Source organism: Argiope bruennichi, chromosome 3 (genome assembly GCF_947563725.1).
Source record: "Argiope bruennichi chromosome 3, qqArgBrue1.1, whole genome shotgun sequence".
NCBI classification, from domain to species: domain Eukaryota; kingdom Metazoa; phylum Arthropoda; class Arachnida; order Araneae; family Araneidae; genus Argiope; species Argiope bruennichi.
In genome coordinates this window covers 4986899-5003357 of record NC_079153.1, presented here as the reverse complement: position 1 = coordinate 5003357, position 16459 = coordinate 4986899, and the positions used below count along the sequence as shown (strand labels likewise).

The window sequence follows — 16459 nt, the reverse complement described above, 5'->3', positions numbered from 1 at the left end:
AGATTCTAAAACACGTTGGAACAGTTTACTCCTAATGATGGAACGATTTTTTGAAACTGAGAAATACAATCCAAAAAACAATACTCGACTTAAACCTGTAAATTAATTTTTCAGATAGTGAATTCGACTTAATATCCAGAACTGTATCAGCTCTATTTCCAATACAACTGACTATTGAGACATGATGTCGAAGAGATTCTAATTTATTAACAGCTAATGCAACAATAAATTTCATGTTGCAGTCACTGAAAGAACAGTACACATCACTATCTGAAGAATTATATATTACATTGAAAAATCACTCAGAAGATAGGCATACCGAAATAGAAAATGTCTTATGGTATTTACATAATTATAATGATTTTAAAAATGAAAAAGAAGAAAAGAAAATAACCAACTCAAATATGATTAAGTTTAGAGTAAATTTTCTTAAAATATTTTACCCACAAACCTATTCACATTCAGAAGAATTCGGTTCAATTATCAATGATTATGATGTCACTACTGTCGATAGTGAAATGGAATTGTCTCTTGAACAAAAATTAGAATTAGCGATAAATAAAAAAAATTTCAACGAACCAAAATACAATACAGAAATCAGCTATATCCAAAACCATCCGACGAGAAATCGATTTGTTTGAAGATGAGGGATTTAGAGGTAAATACTTGGAAAAAGTATATTGCGGATTGCTAACAGTACCACCCACTAGCGTAGATGCCGAAAGAGCGTTTTCGACAGCTGGTCATTTTTACACAAAATTACTTTTCAGGCTTAATGACAGTACAATTGATGCATTATGTTTTTTAAGATCACATTTCAAAAATTTGTAATAGTACCACAGACTGAATAGTGATATTTACACTTTTTTTGTGATTTAAATAAATAAGATGTTTCTTTACTTTTTTGTGATTATATACTGTTATAATTTATAAGTTACAGATTATTTTTGTGATATTTATACTCTCTAACAAAACTGGCAAATAAAACAAAGAAACACCTGTGTTTTCTTTCTTTTTCTAAAATTTCTAATACCGGTATTAAAACCGGTATCCCGGTATTAAGATTTAAAAAATACCGAATACCGGTATTGAAATTTTGGTCCGGTATTGCAATCCCTACCTGCATTATATTGAAATAAATAATATTTGAATAAATAAATTTTAATATTAAATATTAATCATTAAAGTGGAAAAATCATATCTTTATTAAATCATATATACGTTAAATATGAGAGAGTATTTAAGATACATGAGTATATATTTTAAGCAATTTATTTGCATCCAGGTATGCGCTTGGTTAAGAAATATTTAATAGCCATTAATAAATTTATCCAACAACCTTTTACTTTCTCGTATAAGAAATATAGAGAGAGTACTGTAAAATTTCGAGCTCATAATTTTGAGGAATCTTCACGTTTTTTTTTTTTTTTTTTTTTTTCGAAAAACATATTTTTGGCATTTTTTCTGTCTATGGCAAAAAAAATTCAAAGATGCTTTGAGCTAAACGTATGAAATTTGGTTTTCCCACCAAATTTATGAAATTTGGTAGGAAAACCAAACCAATTTTTGTGAAAGATTTATTCGGAGAAATTTTCTCTGTCTGCAGTTCGAATATAAGCTAACACTACAGCTACGAAACAAAGAGAGGTGCATATGAAGCTTTCCTTTCTTTGCCTCGTATAAAAGAAATATATTGCAGTGGTGACGAATGAAGGAAGACTGGAACGAATCGATATTTAAATGTAAACGATTTTTAAATCAGAAATGTCTTAGCGATACCTTATAGGATATCTTAAAAAATTTGAACTATTTTTCGATGAAGAAAAAAGAATCCTTATAAATGCATTACAATATTATAAATTACAAATTCTAAAATGAAAATATCATTAAAATCACTCAGTTTTGGTTTTACAGCAACCTTATAAAAGTTATTTATATGTAAATAACGATTTATAATGAATTTATAATTGTAATACTTTATTAATTCTAGCATGTATGATAAATTATAATTTATATAGCTGTAATTTATCATCCATTTCTAAATTGAAAAATTTTGTATCTTCATTTTTTCAACCAACTGTTTACTATATGTAAACAAATGTTTCTTTTTATTTTGGGAAGAAATCAATAATAGTTAAAAATATCTTTTTTATTTTTAAATTCTTAAATATTTAAATAGGAAGTAAATATGGAATACTTGAAAATCAATGCAAGAAATAGTCGAAAATTTAAAAAATATAATTAATTATTAATATTGTTATTAATAGAAAAAACAATACATAATAATATGCGTAAAGTAATAAAAAACGTGTATGACGAAACATTTGTTAGATATAAATGAAATTTCGTATAATATATACAAAGATAGCATTCCTGTCTCATTTTTACACAAATTGCACGCATCACTTCCCTAATGTCATTCATGTTAGTCTGTTCTTCGCATAATATACATTGGACCTTATTCATCTCCGTTGATGTCCAAGAAAGTTTCCGTTACAAAACACATCCCAGGAATTTGGAGGTTTTGATTCAGAGGTGCTTAATGTGTCAAATTAATCTTGAGCACTGCATGAGGCCTGGGATCCACGTCCCATTCTTCTTGCAATCGTTTTATAAAAATTCTAATAAATAATCTTTGTCATAAACAAAATAAATTAGTAATAGGATTTTTAGTGTGTGGGCATGACATCACAATTGTATATCCGTATGAAATTTGGATCAAATCTTTCCACTACAGGTGGCCGAATAGGCATTCACTGTTGGCGAAGCTAAGCCCAGAATGTACCATATTAAGGAAGTAGACTATAATGTGGAAATTATTTCCGCTTTTTAATAATAATTTTTAAAAAGACGATTTATGAAAGACAGATGATGATTTAAAATAATAAAATGAGAATCAAAACATTAAAATAACTAACGTTAAATGGTAAAAGATACCTTGCTACAAATATTTAGAGTATCTACAATTGCTTACATGTTATGGCCCATTTCACAAACAGTATGAAATCAAGATGATAATGATTCTTCTTTCATCATAAGTTAATTTCTTTCATATCGCTTTTATGCCACTCACTTCATTTCTCAAATGGAATTCTAAAGTCACTATATAACTTAATATTAAATTCAAGAATATAAATTTAAATGCTTTCATCATTCGCATATATAATTCTAAAATCAATACATTTCGAATGACTTATAGACGACGCCATAATCTATAAATCACCACGTTTTATGGAAGTATACTTAATAAATTTAATATTTATCGAAAGCCCTTCTCGGCACTCCGAATTATTTGCTCGGCCTGAGAAATGGGCGTCATTTATTTATATCAACAGAAAAGTGATCAAACATTCAAATAATCGGCAAATATTGAACTTCGCTTGAGTCCTCCTTCTGCGTTCTGATGAATGGGAAGGATCCATTCTCTGCAGTTTTCTCCCGATCATTCGTCGAAGATTTATGAAATATTAATGTGACAAACAGGAGAGAAATGATTCCTCGGCAATAGTTTCTCAGTAAATATTTAACGTATTTTGAATATAAATTAAGCCGCATACATCTCAGTGAGAGATATCAATATTAAACAGACCCGTTAGGAATGGAGTCGTTAAGAATTCGTTTTTCTAGATGTGTTTCCTAATGATGAAGCTTTAAGTCATTCTGAAAGTAAAATGACATACTTCAATTTAACAAACCATTGTTGTTAGAATGTTAAGAACTACTCTTTCAAAATAAAAATTTGAAGAAAAAAAATCGTTCACTTCATTAGACCTTTAACAGTGAAACTGAGATGTTACGCTTTCGATTTCCTAATATATTTTTTCATTTAAATCCCTTAAACAATTTGTGTAGTTTCCCTATGACTTCCTCATATATTTAGAGAATACAGCCCCTTCTTATCGGTATAGCTTATAAAAGCATGCATCCTTTGAGTATTTCGTGTGTGTAGGAATAAAGAACTAGGTATCAAACCCTCAAGGGCCATGGTAAATGCACCAGAGCGAATGCCCTGCCTTCTCCAACCTGACTTCCTCGAGTTTTAATTCAATATAAAAATTTTGTGTTTCGAAATATAAAGAAGGAAACCAAATATGAATTTTCCTCGTCATCTATTGGGTCTAAATTTTTATATAGATCTAAAAGTTTATTCACAAATAGTAAACCAAATTTCATCTAAAACGTTGCAATTTTCAATTATAAGGTTCACGGAGAAGTAAACAAGCGGACGGATTATCGTCCCGTTGACGAATTTTAATACATATCGAAATTTCTGATGATAAAATTATATTCCAAATTTCATTCAGCTATCTTTGAACTCTTTTGCTTTTTAGTGTCCGCATGCATGTGGATAGATACTTTTTTATACGGATTTTATCCAAAATTCGTTAGAAATCTAGACATTTCGGATTATCATACATGTAGTTGAATGCATTTTTCAGCTCACATTTTCACAAATAGATGGACTGAATTCCAAAAATGTATTTTTCGAATTCGAAGCGATCTAAAATGTAAAGATTCGTCAAAATTTAAATTGGAGAAGATTCATTTTGAGTTCAAATTTTTTGATATTTACAGTACTTTCTCTTTGTGTACGAAAAAGTAAAGAGCAAGAATGGAAGCTTTGGCGCACGTTCTTACTGAAAGTATCATCCATGTCCCCCGAGAATAAAAATGATCTACATTTAACGAAAGAATGAGAGCAATGAATGGTAAGATTTTTATTTTTAGAGTCCCGCATTTATCATACATTGAATAATCTGACCCGCCCTGAGGCACACGGATAAAATCTAAATGACCGGGCAGCACTGGCGGGAACTAAAGTGAAATCCTGAGTGCCAAGAGTCCCGTATATATGTGTTTCGTACCTGATTGAAAACCGAATATGCATTTTTGGACGACTTCTTTACTGGTCGATTGAAACTAGTATTTTATATAGAACTACAATTTTAGAATTCACGTATCAAATTTCATTTATCTAAATAGTTGCGTTTTCAAGTTATCGTGTGTACAGGCGTGCGAAAGTACAAACGAATAGAAGATCAATTGTGTACCAAATTTTATTCATCTAACATTTGACGCTTTGTCATTATCATGTTCACTTGTTCTCAAGCCTATAGACTTCCTATGAAAAGATTCCTCTTAAAATCTGATATAAATCTAAGAACTCAGTGTTAAGAACATTTGATAAATTTCATTCATCTAGTTCAAATCTTTTTAGAAATATCATCTTGACAGACAGACAGACCTCCAAAAAATTTATTAAATCTGAGTTTCGAAAATAACTTTTTTTTAACTAGCGGAAGTCTGAAACATTTAGATTCGTCTAAATCTTCTGCTCAGATTTTTCCACGTAGAAACGATCCACCCCGATGGCCGCACAATGAAATGATTTCTCTTATCAAAAATGAAACATAAAAGTTTTCAAAATGAGCTTTTCGATTGCCAGATTCTCACAGTCGTCTTTTTTTAATCTTTATTTTGTACTTCTGATTTTGGGTTAAAGTTCCGTACTAGAAGAAATATAATTATTTCTTGTTTAAACTATACAATCTTCGATTTAGGATACTAGCAACAACTTTTATACTTGACATTATCTATGCAAACACTAAACCCTTTAAAAAGAATGTGCTTAACCAATGTTTTAAACAAAATGTTTTTTCTATCTTCCGTTTTCGCACTTTTGTATATCCTTTATATCAAACAGAATAAAGTAGTAACAATCGACTCATATTTCCCAAACTGCATATCAGATACAATTTTCGACTATTTAGTACATTTGAATGAAAAAAATACCTAAAATGCATTGATGAATCCTTTTTTTATTGTAATGTAAAAAAATAATAGCATATTTCATTTTAAATCCAGTTTTAAATAAATAATTTTCAGACTTTTAGAAAATGAATTTATAATCAATTCATATCATAAAAAGCGGCATTTTGACATTCACATTTTTCTTATATATCCCTGTTTGCCAAAAAATATGTATATTTAATCACTGACATCCAGTTTCAATGAAAGAATAACTTTTTTTTGACAAACAAACAAAAATGGAAAAACGAATCGCGGCTATTAATGAAAACATTCCGCTAAGGAATAATGTAAGTGAATGTCTTGAGTATAATCAACCTAATGAAGGCCCGGGAGAAATCAGAGGCGAATTATGATAACAAATAAAAATGCATTTTGTGAAAAAAAAATACATGAAATACATTTATTTTTTATAGCAAGATCTGTAATCAGGTCCCGTTTTTTAATCATTAAGAGTTTTGGCTGTCAAAAGCATTCTATGATCTTCGGATTGCAAATGAAACTTTTTTGTAAACAGGGACAATGCTTAGTTTTAATAGAAATTAATCTCTGTCATTTTCCATTGCCGATTAAATTTGAGATTATATTTCATGAAAACGAAATAAATTTACATATTTAAAATAATTGGGAAAACTAAAGAACCCATTTCTCAACTCTAAGCACTAATCCTATTTCGTCAATTTTTGTCGTTATTATTTTTTATCCTTATCGTCAATTATTTCGTCGAATTATAATTTTTTTTTTGTCAATTTTCATGTAAACTCATGATCACTTACTAATCCATTGATAGTCACAAGTCCTCCACTACCCTTTGCTTTCAAAAAAACATTAAATATACAGTTTCATTGTTCATTTTCTATTGGGGAAGAACAACCGTGTTCTCCAGTTTCAACCATTGTACCGTTTCTGCCAATTTTCATTTCGTATCATAGGTTGGATCTAATCTGCTAAAACCTTTCTATACTTTCGATCCTTCGCTTCAGGCTTACGATTGGACCAGCAAAAAACCACGAAACGGTTTCTCATATCATGGTATATCCATTTCTTTATCTGATAGATGGAAGGAGACAATCACAATCTTAGATTTGTGCTGGTATCCTCCAAACGTTGTGGGGGATAATGTGAAAGATGGTTCATCTGACCATATAACCGTCTTTCTCTTATCAATCAACCAGTTTTGTGGTTACAGCACTTTTATAAACAACGTTTGGTATTCACATGTGTGACAAGTGACTTGGGATTTATTGATCTGCCGAAAGTGTTCTGTTTTTGAAGGTGCCTCTTGACTGTAATTATTGAAACTAGAGAATCCAGATGCTGATTGAGTTCTGCTGTCACTTTGGCTAAAGCTGTTTTCTTTTTAGACACTGCAATCCGCTTCAATATTCTTTGGTCTGTTTCACTCAATATCTTCTACCTTCCACTATTTTATTTGGCAGAACTTATCTTACCGCCCTCTGTGCTCGCTGTCATGACTTTAGATTTAAGCGTGCTTCTAGAAACGCTTAAAACCTGGGATGTTTCAATCACAGTTGCTGTAGCTAGACGGGCTCCTAGTTAACAATTTAACCTCTTTCAAAGTCTGACATTTTATGCCGTTGACGAAAATCCAAGACGAATGCAATTTTACTAAAGTTAACTCATATTATCATAATATATACTTTTTACATTAAAGAAAACAAGTAGCTAAAGTTTTACTTTAATGCTTACGAAGCGAATTTTTAAATGCCAATTTTTTTTCACAGGTGTTTTCATTATTTTGTAACCACCTGTAAAAAGAAAAAGAAAAAGGAAACGAGAAATCAAAACTACATATTCTGAATAAATTGAAGTAATCATTAGGACAGAGCGAGATAAAAATCATGAACTCTTACGTTTTACAGACCGCGAACCAGCTGCTGTTTTTCTTCTGGTGTATACCAAGGGCGAATTTCGATAGACGTCTTTTCTGACAAAAGAGGACATCCTTAGGAAAAATAGGAAATTAAACTACATTCTCTTTGAAAATAAATTTTTAATGCAGAGAATATCGAATATTGGTTATTAAAAAGAAAAACTCTTTTCAAATACAAAAATAATATACAAATTTCATTTAAAGACTATTTTATTAGGTGTAATGGTACTCTCTATAGCTTTCAGGATACTCTTAAATTGATCCGTATTGGAATATATTGCCATTTATACTTACATATTTTTATATATTTACACATATATTATTTATATGTGGTGACTTATAAAAAGTGCATGCAATTTATTTTTGATGCAGATTAATAATTTCGATTGTTGCTATGAAATATTGTTTTTCATTTTCTAGATATAATTAGTTGCAACTTTTATTATAATACTAGCCGCCTTTGGCGACCAGCTGGTTCGCGAATCTTAATGTTGGTTTAAATTTTAATAATTAAATATTTTACGCAATTCCTACTTTAATAGATTTTTCATCAAACTATTTTAAAACTTCAAATTTTGATAGTCGTATAATTCACTCATAATATTATAAAGGCCTTCATTCATAACGTAATATGAATCTCACTAATTTTCTGTTAACTCCTGTAGAATTTATGCTTTAAATTAAAGTGGAAAGGATGAATCTGCAATTAATATAATAATATTTTTTACTGGAACAAAGCATTTTTTTATAATATGATTACCGAAAACAGAGTCACGGAGCGTTTAAACTTTATGGGCTCTAAAGAATATCTTTCTTAATTTATGTAATATCTCAAGAATTTGTCAACAAAATTTTCTCAGATTCATCATGAACAGATCGATTAATGAACAATGTTTAATTTTAAATGCATCAAACACTAAGAAAATAAAATGAATCGTTTAAAATAATCGGTCGAAAACAGGTTTAAAAAATCTACTTAAAAAACGATGTACTTAAAACTATAAGCATATACAAAAAAATAAATAAATAACATAAATGCAATTTAATTACAAAATCATGCAACTAACCTAAAAATAATTTAAATCGAGTTCACTTTCGTTGAAATTAGATGTAAACAATCAGAATACAATGCGCATGCGTGAATTTTCAATGCCAGTTACGGTAACGCAAATGCGTGAATTTTTCTACGCCAGTTAGGGTAACGCTATGCAGATTAAACATTTTTAATTTCCTTTATTCTGCGTTATTTTAATTCAAAAGTACTTCAGAATGAATCTGAAAGATCGATTAATTAACAATGATTAATTTAAATGCATCAAACATTAAGAAAATAAACAGAATCGTTTGAAATAATCGGCCGAAAAATGTTAATCCTAGCCTCATTACTGTTGGGAAAGAAAACTGAAGCCTTACTCATTTGGCGGTGGGGAAAATGGAAGATTGTTTTGGCGGAAAAGTTAGTTTTTAATTAATAATTAAAATTCTAATTAAAAATTCAAAAAAAGGAACCCCAGGTGCACATTCCCGACCTCTAAGGTATACATGTACCAAATTTGGTAGCTGTAAGTCAAATGACCTGGCCTGTAGAGCGCCAACACACACACACACACATTGAGCTTTATTTATAAGTATAGATATAGATATAGATAATTTTTCATGGTTTCAAAATAAAAACATTGAAAGCAATCAATTTGTTATGTAACTAAGCGCTTTAGTTCGTTTAAATATATAATGTAAAATTAATTAATGTGCTATTTTGGCTGTTTAACTTAAATTCTTTTATCATCAGAATGATAAAAATTGTTAATTAAGCATCATTTTAGAAAATCATTTTACTTCAGGGATTTTAATAGAGAAAGACAAGGATCAAAATATTTAACTTTATTAGTTGCAAAACATTCGGTACATTTTCATTTTGCCTATGCTTTAAGCTTTCATTCAAAAATAATATTGTGTGCCAAATTTTCAGTCATTTTTTCTCAATTTTCACTTCTTGGTTTCTTGCATCAATTAGTTTTCATGGTACCAAAAATTAACTCATTTCAGTTTCTAAATTAAAACTGGTTAACATTGCAAAAATCTTACAATTCATTTAATAGGGGAACTAGAAACTTGCCGAAAACGACTAGATTACATTAGTTCCAATGTGTTTATATATTATTATTTTGATGTAATTTCTTTCAATCTCAATGTTTCCGAGCATAAAATTTCTGGAGATTAGACAAGAAATGCAATTTTTAAGAAAAAGTACGAGGGGCACTGTTCTGTTTCGATATTTGGTTTCGACGTCATTGCCTTTGGTGCTCGGATGAAGACACCGTACATTCATTTCTATCGGAGTAACATTGTAAAAGGATATAAAGATCCCTCTAAATAATTTCATAGCTCAAGAAAATACTATAATATGTTTGTCACATTTGGGTATAATATGTTATTATATGTTATAACATATTATTGTTATAATATGTTACTTCACATTTGGTACGATAGTTCGAACATTTCGGTTTTGATGAACAAACAACGATTTTTTTTCCTAGAATAATTATTAATCGGGCATCATTCAATGCTAAAAACTATGTATGCGTTACAGGACAAAGATCCTTTGTGATCTATCTGCAGAAGATAGTTTATGTCCTCACATCATATTTGTCTGCTGAAGCAAGAGAGCTCTAAACCACTGTGTTACTTTGTTACATTGTGTTACTCTAAATCACTGTGTGTTTTGACAAATCTCTTCATCTCAAGAGGCCCATGATTTAAAACTTATTGATAGTGAAAATGTTTTGAAGAACACAGGATACCTGATATCAACAAACAGAAAATATAAATTCATAATATATCATTTTATTAACTCTCTCAGCTTTTACGGTTTGCAAGTTTTGGATTCTTTTTTATTTTTCCTTTCCTTAAACTTTTATTTATAACCAAAGTATGTCAGTTAATCGTTCAGATCATCAAATTGATTTCTTTTTGAAATAATAATCTATAGTATAATCGTCCAGCGAAATTTATTATGAAGGACGAAATTAAAAATTCCCCCGCCTCTTTAGCTTGAATCATAATCAGATGTGCGAATCCCTAACTTTTGCTTTAGCATCGACTCAGACATTTGCCGACCATTTAGTACTAATTTAGTTACAAATTAGGAAAACCAATGACATTTATCATGTATATATTATATACATTGCATATAAAGACTTAAATTAAATATGTTTAAAATCAAGCATTAAAAGGAAAAAATATGAACTATTAATGTAATTTTCTAATAAGGAATTTTACTTTGCATTCAGCTTATAAAAGTTTATGAAATTTTTAATAAAAAATTTAAAAGTTTGATGAACGGTGAACATTGACATTCTGAATCAGTTATTTTCAGTTTATTTTGGTGACCGTTAACGTTTTAATAATATTTTCAGCTCCTTTAATTGGTTAAATGAAGCGTTGAACTAAGTACAGCTTTAAAAATGTTCATTGAAACAATTTATTTACATTTAACTGTTGCCATTCGACAATCAGTAATAAAAGTGTTTTATGAATTTAGATACTTAAATTGTCTTATTTATTAGTGTTTCCATAAAGCTTGCAACAAAAGTGTCCAGTTTTTGGCAATAAATCTCTAGAGCGTGTGTGTGTATGTACGTGTGGGTGTGCATACGTGCGTGAGTGCTGACTCTTTACAGGCCAGACCGTTTATCTAGAGTTCCCAAATGTGCTTTGGAGAGTGGAAATGAGCACCTCTGAACGATTCTTTTGAAATTTTGATTCTTTGAATGAAAGTAATTTTTAAAAAATGTGATACATTTTGAAGATTTTCCGACAACTTCGTAAATATTACCACACAAAATTGATATTTACACCGTTTTAAACTCCAAAAAATCGTCTTTCCCATGATGCCCTTTTAGATGCTTTAAATTTTATAAACATATTTTTAAGCATATTTCACAACAATTTTTTCATTGTCATGAAACCCAAATCGTTTACATTGCTTCATATAAAATATCTGATTGGGTGATTCCCTTCCATTGAAAGATAAAGAATTTTTCTGTTGAATATCTATATTTTTTGTAGGATAAATAATAAAATGAAGTTGCAATATCGCTAATATAAAACATCGGTAACCGAATATAGTAACGTCATGATGTCATAGAACTGGTCTCTATTTAAAAAAAAGTTTATATACACAATGTAGAATATATGAAAGACTATTAAAATAATACGGCTTTAAAGTCTGACAATTTGATGGAATCGTTTAAATGAAATTATATAAATGATTTAATTGATATTAAATACAACCAATATCTCCGAAGAACCAGTTGGCTGTCAAATAAAATAAAACAATTTTTTTTAACTTGAATCTTCTATTGGAAATTTCAAGTTATCTTGAAAGATCATGGTTTTTTTAAGTCACGTGTATCAGTCCAAGAGAAAAACATCATGTTCTCACATGACTCATATTTCATAATCACCAACATTTAGAAAAGCGATGGTTTTTGACCATCTCAAAATCAATCGAATTCTAAAATTTTTTTCCTCGTGGCCAGAATTTTTTTCGTGAAAAATCAATTTAAACCGGTTTTAAACAATCACGTGACTATCAGATTACGCATGCATCAATATGTTGGAAATGATGGGTCCCCCCCATCTGAAAATTCTTGAGCTCTAAAACTTTTTTTTTCCTGTTACTTTACTACTACTTAGGCGGCAACTTTTTCCCTGTTTCTCGTTTATCGCATTTTCTCCTTGCTACTTCTTCGAGCCTTTCTACTTCTTACGACCCTGCCCTTTATTAGCCAGACAGGAGAATCGGGTGTATCGCGGACATTCACGCCAAGTTGTGCCTTTTTGGTGACAATAAATCGCCAAATGTGGCAACTTTCTTTGTCATTTTCTAATAACCTTAAAAGCGATAAATCGCCAATTTTCTGTCCTTGCATTTTGAGGTGTTAGAAGACCCAAACAAACCATCATGTTCTCATGTGATAAAATGAGAAGATTGTTTTAACTTATATTAATTTGATATCAATTGTAGGTAATTCAAGTTATTTTTCTGAATTATTACATAATTTTTATTTATTTTATAAAAAAATTGAAAGCATTCCGATCTTTTCGGCGTTAAATAAATTCCACCCATTTTCAATGCCTAAATATTTTGAGAGAGAGAGCGAGAGTTGTGTTAAACTTACCTGAATTAGCATTCTAATTATTTGAAGGAACTACAACACTCACTTATTTGATTCCACCTGCCGTTAACATATATGATATCATAAAACTTATGCAAGACTTTTACAACTGGATGTGCCTATCTTTAATTTTGATGCATCGTTGTTTTCTATTCTGTTCTGGTGAAAAGTTATACAATATCTGCTAAAATGAACTCGATAAAAAATTCCTAAAATTCAATCACAATGCATAATATACATATTTTATTTTTAAATTCTTTCACCAATATTTATATCAGTATATTGGGCCAACTACAGGATGTGTTGAACATAAGAGAATTAACATTAATTCGCATTTGAAAAAAGCTGTTATAAAAAATGATCATGCAGATTTTACGAAATATTTAATTGCCAGAAAATGATTATACTGTTTTAAAATATCAGAAAGACAGACATATATGTTAAGCTCTAAAGGGAGTCCTTAAAAATGAAATGCATTCAAAATGGCCCAAAATGGATTAGATTTTCTTATGTATATATAAAGACACCAATTCTAAAATACAAAGTGAAATAACAAATTCTTATTTTGTATTAATCCTTTTTCCATTCCGTTTCTCGTTTATTTAACAATATTTCATATAGAGGCTAAAATTTCATTCGCAGAGTTGCTGAAAGCTATTCTTCTCTTTTCGCTTTTTATATGCTGCCGATTCATCTATTAAAAATATTTCATTTTAATTAAATATAAATAAGAGCCAAATTCCATGTGTTTTTTTTCTCAAAGTAATATTTCAGTTTTAACAAATATATTTTAAGTGCCCAATTCACAAAAAATAACCTTAATGAAATTTAATTTTTGTCATAATTCAATTTTAATTAGACATAAAGAAAGCCAAATTGAATTTTTACTAACTTAAAATAATATTTCAGTTTCAACTTGTTTTGACTTGTCCAAATTATTTTTCGTTTCATATTTTTAGTCAGAAAATATATTTATGTTTTTCATTTAAAAAAATAACTTTTCTTTAAGTAAACGTTTTAGTTTAAATAAATTCTGATTCTGATTCAGTACATGAATGCTAAGAACTGTGGTATCATGTCGTTGTATCTTTATTGTGGAATTCTAATAAAATCATAATCACCGTATTCAATCACTTTGTTACTTAGGCGGCAAATGAAACGAAGTAAACAAAACTAAATTACAATACCTTAAAATCTGGCAACAAAAAGATTTTGAAAATCTTAAATATAAAATATTTGAATCATTTAATACATTCATACGAAGATAAATGTCGATTTCTTTTTAAATTTTTGTCTTATAGTAAATTTTATATTGCGAACTACAAAAAATTTTAGATTAAATTTTAAGTAAGTACAATTTTTAAATTTTCGTTAATTTCAAAGTTTTATAAAGAATAAAATGTAATCGAAGAATTATTTTTAAATTGCAAAAATTATAATGATTACTATTTTTAAAAGAAAATATTCGAAGAATTATATAATACAAAACTTAGTATTTAAAGAAAATTAATACCTTTTTTTTTTAAGCAGTAAGAATCAAATTTGTTGCTTTTTTTAAATGTATTTAAAAATGTATTTCAATATAATCGATGAAATGCTTTTATAATCCATTTTTAATTTTCTCGGCTATTGAATTTTGTGTTTGAAATTAGATGTTGCTTTTATCTTATGGTTTCAAATTCATTTTTTTTTATAATTTTGGAAATTTTATATTAGATTTCTATATTTCTTTAAAAAAAAAAGGTTATAAACTGTAAAATTATTCACTTTTGCAACATTTTGTTTTAACTTTGATCCTCGATATTTGCAAAAGATTAACGATTAATTCGAATTCCCAGAAAAAAATTACCAATTTTGTAAAAATACGTGTATTCATTTTTCATTTTAAAAAATGTGTATTTTCCTTTGAACAATTCTGTAAGATTTGAATGCAGTAAAGGACAAAAATGATTTCTCTGAAAGGTTTAAATGTATATGAATTCCCTTTAAAATTAAAGAGCGTTAGTATGTTGTCCAAAAAATTCTATAAAAATATGTGGGCTAAATCCTAGGGACGGGTACCGTCAAATTTGGCGCCAAACTTTAAAGATCCAGCGTTTTAAAGTCGCCAGCGTCTCTTGAAAATCGTCATAATATTGAGATATAAAATTCTGAAGATTACAGCGTCCACGAGGCTTGGCGAGAAAAATTTGGCGGAAAATCGCCAAATGGTACCGTCTCTAGAACTGTACCAATATGTGTTTTGAACAGAAATAGAATAATGCTGCTAGCCATTTTCAAAGTATCCACCTAATTTTAGGTGTATAATTGTATATGCAAAAGTACGCATATTAGTGATTAATCAATATGTGTACAGATTTATTTAAAAAAATTATAAATGGATTAGATGCGTAATTAAAATGAAATCAAAACTTTGCCAGCTTTAAATCTTAATTTATTGAATTATCGAAACAGTGTTGCCATACCATGACCCAATATAAAGCATTTCATTACAGATTAATAAACTTCGTATGAATTTGATTAGCCCTCCCTACGTGATAAATTGTTTCACCAGAAATATTGATTGTATTTATTTTTACTTAAATCTCTTATGTATAACTTTGAGCTCATGATTCTCCCAAAAGTATTTTTAGATGTTAGAAGAATTTTTTAAAAATTGATACATATTTTATATGCTTTACATTTGTATTTTGTTAAGTGAAGCTCCTACTGGAAACTCCATAAGGAGGTTCCATTATCAAATCTACTATCAAAAAGGATGATTTTTGCGCTGCTATAATTCCACTTTCTTATTTATAGAAACACTGACAACGGTTTAAATTCCAGTGAAACAATGAAATCTATTTTTAAAAATAGTGCAAAAAACAATTTAAAATTGTTATAATTCAGAAAGAAATTATATAAAAATTGCTGGTATAGCTAAAAAATAACTTTTTAAATTTTAAAACGTTGTTGAAATTGGCTTTGAGACAACTTTTATATATTATGGAAAATGCTGGAATCTCGTTTAATTTTTAATTGAAATGTCAATTCTTTCCGAGGTGTTCATTCCTAATTTTAAAAGTATACGTGCAAAATTTGAAGCCTCTAAATCAAATGTTCTGTGCTATAGAATACCGACATTCAGGCAGAGACATACATTATCCATTTATAACAGTAGACAAAAACCTTCTTGTACATCTGAAATTGGAATTATATAATGCTTCTTATATTCAGCCGACCGCCCCGCCACCACTGAACGCAGCAGTATCGACAGGATTTCAGTTATATAATGCTTTGTACAAAATCGGATAGCGAGCAAGTAAAATATTCTCGAGTAAAGAGGAAACATGAATTCGCCAGAATGCCGACGCGCATATAAAATTGTTGGCTGTATTTATATTTTTGTGAAAATAGTTATAGTTACATCAGATTTTCTGATACGTATTCATATCCATAATATTTTAATATTAAATACGTGTTTATATTTAATGCATTTTCAATATTTGAATTTTGATTTCTGATTAGATGCAGCAACGATAAACAAAAAAGAATTATTACAAAGTTAAATTTTTAGAAACTGCAAAGCTACAAGGAA

At 29.1% G+C, this 16459-nt stretch overlaps 1 protein-coding gene across 2 annotated transcripts in view; it reads left to right on the top strand.

Annotated features, from left to right (window-relative positions):
- The window catches only part of LOC129963949 (conotoxin ar11a-like), a 65262-nt gene that overhangs the window by 28493 nt on the left and 20310 nt on the right, over window positions 1–16459 (top strand). Inside the window, exon 1 of one of the 2 annotated variants that reach the window (XM_056078570.1) lies at window positions 14138–14229. The exons of the other annotated variant lie outside the window; for it this stretch is intronic. The gene's annotated coding sequence lies outside the window, so the exon portion shown is untranslated. Of the gene's footprint in view, window positions 1–14137; window positions 14230–16459 lie in introns of those variants that run through there. 2 annotated transcript variants of the gene reach the window in all.